Raw genomic sequence first — 10163 nt, 5'->3', positions numbered from 1 at the left:
ACCCCAACTGTGAAATGGCTTCAGGAAATGTTCCTGTTTAGCTTTTCCTCTTGCATATTAGAAGCAATTCTCATGACTACAAAAATAACTGCTCTGTCCAAGTCTGGTTTCTCCATCCCTCAGCTAGCTTCTCACATCATCACTGCTACCTACAGCAAAGACAACAGAAACATCTATTGGCTAATACCTCATACAATCTATGCACAACCTGGCACATTATATTCCTGTAAGATTCTTTCAATACAGAAAAAAAAAGCAGAAGGCAGCATACAGCAGTGTGACCCAGTGACAGGTGTGCATGCAGGGTAGACAATTTAAGCTGGGTTGCTGAAGGAGAGGAACTGGTGCCACTGATGCTATTGCTGAACATTGAACAGTTGCTAGCAACTGTGCAACACAGGGACAGACCCTCTTCTTGGCAATCAGTGTGGATTTTAGATGTGTCAACAGCAGCATCCAAAAGATTTAGACCCTAAAATATAGGGAAAGTAGGCAAGTGAGGCCCCCTCTGGGAAGAAAACAAGTTCATTCAACATCAGGATTCAAGTCTAGTAATGCTTGTTCCTGCCCCCCTCCCCAAAGGCAGGGGCACACATTTAATGGCAATAAGAGAAGATTGCCAAAAGGACACAAGAGAGACTAAACTGAATTAGGGAATTTAGGCAGGGCAGTTTGGTTTAACTATCATTTAAACTTATGTATAAACAGTCATAGTATATGAATAGTTAGGTGGTTACAAGACAGCAGAAAAAAAACCACTGTCTTTTTTTCATAACAAACCCGGTAACATCACATAGATCAGTTAATGTGAATCTTTGTAGGTAATTTTTTTGTTCTATTTCTTTCTCTCTTCACTGCTACATATGAGAAAGTTCAGAGTTTGAGTTGCTCAAGGCTATCTAAATGAAAAACCAAAGCAAAACAATTAGAAACTAGAGATGCTGAACAGCCAGCAATAAATACTGTTCTGGGCTTGATCAAATTTGAAATGAAATACCACACTGCATTACATATAGCACTACTGAGAAGTTTACAAGATTAAGAGGCTATTGCTTGTTTAACTAATATTAGAACATGGCTTTGCTTCCTTTTATCCAGAGTGTTGAGATCTCTCATTCAGAGCTGGTGGAAGCTATTTGGATGTACATACAACAGATTTATATTTTAGGGAGGTTTCATAATCTTATTTCTGTAACACAAGTATTATTGAATTAAAAATAGAAGACCTGAGGGAATTAATGCATTCCTTTATACTTTAAAGAAAAAAGTCGAGACTCTCAATACTTACTGGTCTCCCAAAGAGATGTTTCTAGGCTTTAATCTTCTGAGATAATGAATGATCTCTATCCCAACAGATGATAAAATTAAGCACTAACTACATATGAAGTGGCTAGCAAAAACTTATCAACATTTCAAAACTTAAAGCTTCTAAGGGAACAACTTAGTAAATACCCATGTAGCTCCAAACAGAAACTTCAAGCTGAGAAAAATCTTCTAAACCCAACACATTTACTGTATTTATAACTCCTCATTAATAATTTATATATAATTTTTCTTGTATCTGGTCCTACTCCAGCAACATAATTATTAGAAAATTTCTTAACTTATCCAAAACCCCAACATATCACTAGCTTCTTCCAAGAAGAGTCTTTCTCTCTGTATTTATAAGAAATTGGTACCTAATGTGTTTCACCTGCATCACTGAGTCAGCAGTTAGTATTTTGCTGCTCTCTCCACAACTGATACCTGATAAAAGTGAATCGAAGGGATTCTGACATATAGGGTTCCTCTTACATGTCAGTAGTATTTTCATCAAGGTTTAAATATCTAGCATCACATTTTTGTGTCTTCTTCACATAGAAATTATCTTTTCTAACAAGGTTAAACCTTGAAAGAATGAGTACTATTTTCTGATATGCACATGTCCCTCTTTGCCTTGAAAAAGCTCAAGAACATTTTGTAAAAACTTTGGGATTAGCATAACACTGATACTGTGAAAATATTTATTTCTTATTGCTAGTACTTGCTGTTGTCTGCGTGTTTCATTGAACTGCCACCATACTATCTGTGTCTGTATACCTGGATGTTACAACTCATCTGCACTGGCCATGTGTTTGGCCATGAGACATAATTTAAATATAGAAGATTGTGGGACTACATGTCTCTTCCCTTTAGGGAAGGTGGTCTCAGCTTGGATAATTACATACCTGTTTGCAATAGTATAAACTTACCAGTTCCATAGTGTTCTTGGCAGTCATGGAAGTTTAGAAAGTCATAAAATCACTTCTCATTAATTCCTTAATTATGGAAGGATTTATAGAAAAGAATATGCATGCATTTGTACAACAGATTTGGTGCTGTGAACTTGAAGTTCATTCACAGGAGAAAGTACCTCTCTGGTGGCCCTTGGACCCTTCTGAATTATATTTACAGTTTCACAAGTGGGAAGTCCATCTGTTGCCAAGGTGTTTTGGTTGCACTGAGTGGAACTGTCTCCTCTTCCCTGGCTATAAGCCATGCAGGGCTGTCTTCTGTTGACCTGGCTGATGGAAGCTGTTGTGATACCCTCCAGTTAGAAAGAGACAGTTCAGCTGCCCAGTGAGCACATTCAGAATAGCCATGTAACATGTTCTGGTTGCTTGGAAACATGGAGGCATTACTTAGAAATTCATATAAACTACTGGCTGTTTAATTTCGCACAAGTGACAAGGGGTGTCAGGTTTTGTCAGTTTGTGGGAGGATTACAGGGAGCCATTCGTGGCAGAATGTGCCCGTGTCTGCTGACAGTCACCAAATGCACCTCTCCCTCCCCTTTAAGAGGGTGTGGAGTCTGTTAGAACAACAGGCCTAAGAGGCTGTGCTGCAAGACAGAATTCAAAAATAAAAACATCTTCCAGAAATACGATAAATTCTTAGTAAGGTATATAACAAAAAATCAAATAGTGTAGTTGTAGCATCTCAGTGTCTGCACTTTTCCCTCGGGCAGGCATAGGGTGAAAGGCAATAGGTTCAGGGGTGATATTCTGTGATTTCATGGATTTACAAAGGGAGCAAAGGAAACCGTGGCCTCCCTTGAGGTCCTGAATTTTTTCCTGATCAGACAGAAAAGCTACAATAAGCATTGGACTCAAAAGGGAGCTATAGTTAAATGTATATTTGGAGTTGGGAGGTGGAAAGAAATTCATAGCCCTTTGCTTCAGGTTAGGTAGGGTTAGGATTGGGATAGGGAAGCGAGGGCCTTCAGAGCTGGAATTAAACTGGGGTCCTACTCACTGTGGGAGACGGGTGAGAGCTGGGGCCATGACAAGCTATAAAAATCAACGCTTGTTGGGAACGGGGGGGGAACTCCCTTGTTTTGTCACTCTCGTGTTCGGAAGGGTGTGAATGCTTTCCTGTCAAAAGCCTCAAGCCCTCCTGTAAGGTCACACTGAGGTGTAGTCTATGGAAGCAGATGCAGCTTCAGTCCTTGCAATGATGGGCTTGTTCACTGCAGGAGTGGAAACCAGCCACCAGAGTGGGTACAGCAGCAGAAACAAATCTGTTTCATTAAGTTCTGTGTCACATGAAATTATCTTCCTTCTGGCTGTGCTCAGAAAGGGTAGAGGTGTGCTGGTGGGGGGCCAGCAGCTGCAGATGTGCTGTGCTTCTCCCAGGAGGTGGCACCTCAGTGGCATGGATGGGAAAACAGCCTTCCCCATGCCCACATTTCTCTACCTTCAAGTGCTGCTTCTGGGAGGTGTGAAGGAACATGGTCACAGCATGGCCAAATTAGCATAAGGTTTATGTGACATACTTCTCTGTCAAGGTGGCCTGTGGTTCTTTGAGGAATCATTAACCTTTGGGAATGAGATACTAGAGCTGTCATGTTTATAGCTGATGCATTCTGATTTCCTGCTATATCTGAGAATACCTAGGCCTACAGGGGAAAGCTTTATAATTAGTGATCCCTGTCACCATCTTGTGCTGGAATTTCAAAGTCCAATTAAGAAGGGAAAGAACATTTTTTAGATGTTTTCAGTTTTTCAGACTTTAAATGTGTATCTCTATGTGTTTGCTTGTGTCTCAGTAATTTAAGACACCTCATGTCCCACAGAATTGGAAAAATATCCCTTTATGGACAGTTGATAAGTTAATTCATGTAACTCATGGTATATATAACTTGTATATAAAGCTTTGCATTACTAGAAACAATCCAAACTGTCAAAGCATGCATATTGTGTAATATAGAAGTTGAAAATCTTGTTACACGCTTGTGAGTTCTCCAAGGACAGATAGATGCACAGTTTGGATTACTATTTGAATTTGATCATGACTCCTTCTGAGTGATTCCCAAGGAAGATTGTTACTGCCTCAGTTTCCCAGATCCTCAGGAACTAAATCGCAGAACCCAACTGTTATCAGACTTTAGTTGTTTTGATTATGGTCTATTTATCTTCTACAAAACAGAGAGGAAATTTTGCTTCTGTAATTATTTTTATCTGTAATATTTGAAACTGAGGAAAGGGGAAAAAAGCAGCCAAAAATCTCTATATGGAATTTGTTCAGGTGTTAGTCCAAAAAACCAGAAGTAATCAGGTACACTAGTACAAGTAAGGATGGCAAGTTTGAATAATGTTCTCTGAAGAATATCAGAATTCATTTCATTCCAATTCACTTTAGTATTAGTCTATTTTGTTTTACATTGATGGTTGCCTCATTTGAATTGGAGAAAAAAAAGTGAGACAATGATTAGGGTTGTCATAGTGATGGTGAAGTACGAAAACCTGAACAGAACGGAAGGAAACTAGAGATAATGAGCTCCATGCCACAGAGAATGATTAGAATGGCCTTTTTGGGAAAGATTCCTGGGCAAGTCTGTCTCACATTTCTTGATGATCATCATGACTTTTTGTTTTGTTTTGTTTTTCATGACAGATACATTTTTTTCTGCATGTGGCTTGTTAAACTCAGAAGAGAACCCTCTTTTGTGAGTGAATATGTAGACTCCTATAACCAGTTTTTCTTTAAAAAAAAATCTGTATTTCCTCAGTCCTGAGTCTCTTTTCCTGCTCCTTGGTTAATACACTATATGTGTGTTGATTGTTGCTCATCACTGAAATACATAGCTTTGGTACTCTGATGTTCTGCATGGTCATTTTTAAAGCTTTGGGGAGAGAGGGCAACACATCTGTTTAAACAGAGCATGTGGGAGTCTGCATGTTTTGTGCAAAGGTAACAGGATAGCATTTCAATCTACTGTTAAAGGTGTCAAATCTGGTAGGAAAAATTATTTTTTCTATCTTTTTCTAAGCTTACATACTAATGTGATCAGAGTTAATTTAGCACCATATCCTGGTTGTTTACCCATTCCCTTAGCTCAAGACTTGCTTATGATTCTCTTCCATCTGTTTTTTTTCTATTGGAGACAGCTGAAGAATGTTCCAAAGCAAGAGATTGCCATGAAAATGCAAATTCAATAAAAACTTAAACTTTTAAGATGTCTCCTTCTTGACACACGGCTGAAATAAAGAGTACTGAGTGTTGAGAATTTCACTGGTATTTTGGCAGTGTGGGTTTTTTTTTTTACCTTGGCTCTTTGCAGCCACAGGTTACAGAGTCTTACAGAATAAGATCTTATGATCTTAAGATCAAATAGTTGCAAATGTCTTCTGCTTACATTCTCCAAGTTGTGACACTAATGGCCTGTTTTTTTCCAAATACTTACTATTATTAAAAAATTCAGAAACACCAAATAACTGTAGTAACTAGAAACACTCAACAGGCATGAGAAAACCTTTGAGCTATTTAGTGTAAACATCCTGAGCAGTATCACAGTGCTTTTAGAGCAGGATTAGAATGCAGGTCTCCAGGCTGACCAGACACTGATACACCATAATGAAGCCAGTTGAATGTGAATTATATTCCATTATACTTCACCAGTCAGTCACCTGGTATTATCTTCAATCCAGAGACATGGGATTCTAGTCTGATCTAAAGAATGATTTGTGCAATAGCAACTGTAGAGCACAGCTGGCAATTTTTCATCTTGCCCTTGATGTCTTTAAGAAGGTAATTGCTAGTGTAGGAGTCAGGAGACCTGGATGTTGGTTCTGGCTCACCCATACATCTCTGATATATAAGAGGCTTTGATCAAAGTGGCTATGTTCCCCCTCAGCAGTTGGCTTTCCCAGTCAGTTTCTGAGGTGTTAGGGGCAGGGTCCGTCTCTTATACTGAGCATTGTGGAGCACCAGTGCTCTTCATCTGCTGTACTTACATGCTAGAACAATGACGGTAACTACAGTGTCAAAATGACAGTAACAACAATACCAGAAAATACAGTGCAGGCTTTATGGACAAGTGAAGTAGCTTTCTTATAGCACTGGCATTTTTTTTGGGAATCCAAACCCATCTGATTTTCAGGCCTATATTTCATTACCTCTTGTCATAGAAGTGAAAATGTCATAAGACCTTACTGTGAAAGCCCTTCCTTCTCCACATATAAACAGATACATCAATGATATATGAGTACCTTTTCAGTGCAGAGTTTTGAAAACTCTAATCTTCAATAAGTGCAAGGAGATCTGTTCTGTTTTTCCATTCAATGCCGATACCTGGCTACCTTTATTTTATTTTCTAGTAAACAGAATCCGAGCATGTTTCATCAGCTCACTCAAGCTACGTACATTTTTCCTTCCCCATATTTCTGTGTCATTGCTCCATCACACAAACTTGACTGTCCAGATTGTCCAGCCATTTCAGCATTTTCTTCAGATGTCATTTACAGCAATTTGCAAATCATGTTCTTTGTTCTGGTATGTGTCAAAAGCTGGTATGCTTCTCAGCGTTATCTACAGCTATGGGCCAGCACATGATGCTAGCAGGAGCTGATAAAAAGCACACACACTCCATGTTGGAAAGTATTGCTCTCCAGCTGCTTGTCTCCTGTTTCATGTCAGAAATTATCGGAAACAAATTAGAGTCCCAGGGGTCTGTGGTAGATTCAGGGGTCTATGGTAGAATATTTTAGACCTCTAATTTACAGGGCTCTGAATCACGCTTGTGGATGTGCATTGGAAGCATCAGAAACTTAGTATCTTAGGTATGGTCCACAAACACAGTTAAATATCTTAATATACTAAAGCAGATGGTGTGAATATTCACTTAGGCTATAACAAGCCAAGCTAGAAGGCAGAAAATATCCCCAAATTGTCTGCTGGATTTTTTGACATCATGATGAAACATCAGAGTTTGGCTTTGTTTTCTCCAATTGATCTTTGTTTTCTCATTTTGATCTTTCTTAGTCAAGACACATTCAGGGCAAGACAACCTGTTGTGAGAATCCTTTTAGGCTGACTGTCCAGAGCCACAAGCCTTTGAACAATGAGAAACTTTTACAATATTATCTTGTTCATTTGCATTCCTACTGCCTAATTGCTGGGACCTGATTTCCAGATAAACATAATTCATGATATTGATGCCTTTAGTCTGTATCCTAGGATAGATAGAAGAATTTTCTGCCAGTGTCCTCCATTAATTCCTCTCATTCAATACTAAGAGAATTAGGTTCCTTACCTTCCTCAGCTTATCTCTTTTAAGAGGAAACAACTCTAGCTGATGAGCAGTAACATTTCATACTGGCAGATTTTTTACTGCCACTGATTTATCTTTAGTTGCAGTACCAGCCTACATCCTCATGCTTTATACATGTCCTAATCCAAAAGATAATAGTCATAGCCATCTGACTAGCCTCTTTCACCAGTCCATGAACACAACCCTTAAGTCTTGCTATTCTTGTGCCAGAGGTCATGAGCACTTGTGGCTCTAACCAACAATTTATTACCTTACTACAGATTTAGAGTTTATCTCTTTATGAGCAACATATCTAATTAATGCTGGAGGTACTGATGTGAGAAGTCTAGCTAAAGAAGAAACTAAAAATGCATTGAAAGTACCTGAATGGTCTGGTGACCCAGTGGAGGATTTTTATTGCAATGCTTTTCTAGTCAGATGTCTTACCTGCAACTTCAAGACATGGCAACTTCACTAGACTCTCAAAGATTTTTAGAAAGTATTTCAATCATATGTAATGTCCCTATCTTTGGCCAGAGAAATATGGGAAAAAAACCCTTTAATATCAGTTACATCAGTATTTTCATAATATATGCCACCATTCTAGTGTTCTCCATCATTTATTCACAGAGTTCATGCTGGGTTGAAAGAGAGTGGGAAGATAACCATATAAACAGCTAAAAAAGTCCACATGACTTTATTTGTGTTAGAATTACAAGGATTTCCAGCCTCTCTATTTCACAGAGAAGAGAAAAAGATGCCATCTGCACATAACCCCTTATTAGTGTTTCAGTCAGCCTGCAGGATTCTTGAGTACATGGGTTAGCTGAATACATGGATTCTTCTCCACCAAGCAATCATGAGAAAAGAAAGAAGGCAGTATGGTCAACGTGTGTTTCACTACAGATTTTTTCAGCTAACAGATGCATCCTTAGGAGTCGGCAAAGATTATGGTGCTCTGATTTGTGCACTGAAGTAAGCCTGAGGAGATAATGAGGAGAAGGAGCTGCTCTCCAGCTTCCTGGCTTAAAATCTTCCCTGAGCTTTTTTCTCCTGAAGGTTTCCTCTCATTTTTCCTAAGATTTGTAGTATTTGTTACATTTCACCCTTAGCTTCCCTTGTGGTGATAACATATTTTACCTTCCATAAAACATAATCCTCTTTGACTTGAATTCCATTGCTTCTCAGCATTTGGTATATTGATCTCCAGTATTGTCTAGCTACCTTCTGTCTTCCTTTCTCCTTTAGGGGTCAAGGTAGGAGCTAATGGAGAGGAAGAGATGAAAAAATTCAAGAGATCTTATGGGATGTTAAACTCTAGTCTATATGTGTTGATCTCTGGTGGATTCCTGTATCATATTAACATTGTCCATTGGTTCTGCTTGATATTCACCCATCTGCTCATGGTTACTGTTACTGCCACCATCTGAAAATGCTTGAACATGCCAAGTTTCATCATCTGTGATTTGTTGCATCCATTCTTCACTAATATGGAAGGGAGGTCTGCTTTCCAAAGCAACCATAAGTGTAAATTACATTTGAAAATGTGTCATTCTGATAACTTGCTTCAGCAGTTGGGCCAGTCTCATTAAAAAAATTATTTTAAACATATCCATTGGAACATAGTTCATAGCAACATAAACCTCCCACAGCCAGAAAATATTAATGATGGAGGGACTAAATAAAGAAATATGTGAGATAGAAACCTGCTTACTGTCTGTTGAGACTCTCTTTTTTTTACTATGAAATGAACATTTGGTTTCATGGAAATGGCCTTTATTAATTAAGCCTCTGTTAACAAAGTGCAAAGATGAATGTAAATGATTTATTCTGCCAGCTTTACTGGAATAGCATCGATAAGTTGGCATTGTAGGAACTATAGCTTGCTCATAATGAACTGTGCTTTTTCTGTTTCGCGAATAACAAGGCCCCTGAAGATGAGCCTTTCCACCACTTCTCCCCACCCACACCATACATAAAGTCTGAATTTATTGAGAGAAATATACCGAGCAGAAACACAGTCTGCAAGGTACCACGAAGAGAGTAACCACATTCCTTGCTCTAGGAGCTTTGTGTTCCTCGCATACATGTGTGACCTGGTATTCAGAGCAGTAGTCAGTCCTTTGACACATGAAGATGCTAATTAACCCTGACTTCAGTTGCAAAGAGAAGGGGGCCGTGGTCTATGCAGAAACTCTTCATCCATCTTCATTAGTCTCAATGTTTAAGTTTCCAGTTTCATCCCAGCACTTGGCTAAAACCATTGTTCTAAACCGATAACCTCAATAGAACATCAAAGTCAGTGTCTTCTGCTTATGCATCACCTAGAAAACAACATGCCCATTTTCTTCTTTCTGAAAGATGAGAATTAAAGCCAAGGTCACAGGTAGCCTCCCATCAGTTTCAGTGGCCTTCGAATGATCCAGAGCGTTGAGTAGGTTTTTAATACACTAAGAGCACCTGTCCCTTAGAAAGGAGTCTGAAGCCTCCCACAGTGGGAAATAAATCCCACTCCATCCTAAAAAACAGTCCCTAGGCTCCTGTTCTGCTGCCTGTGGTTTCATGTGACACACCAGTGCCTGGGAACAGCATATAATAATGTTAAGAAATCCAT

Source organism: Strix uralensis, chromosome 14 (assembly GCF_047716275.1).
Source record: "Strix uralensis isolate ZFMK-TIS-50842 chromosome 14, bStrUra1, whole genome shotgun sequence".
Taxonomy (NCBI): Eukaryota; Metazoa; Chordata; class Aves; order Strigiformes; family Strigidae; genus Strix; species Strix uralensis.
This window is presented reverse-complemented; position numbering follows the sequence as displayed.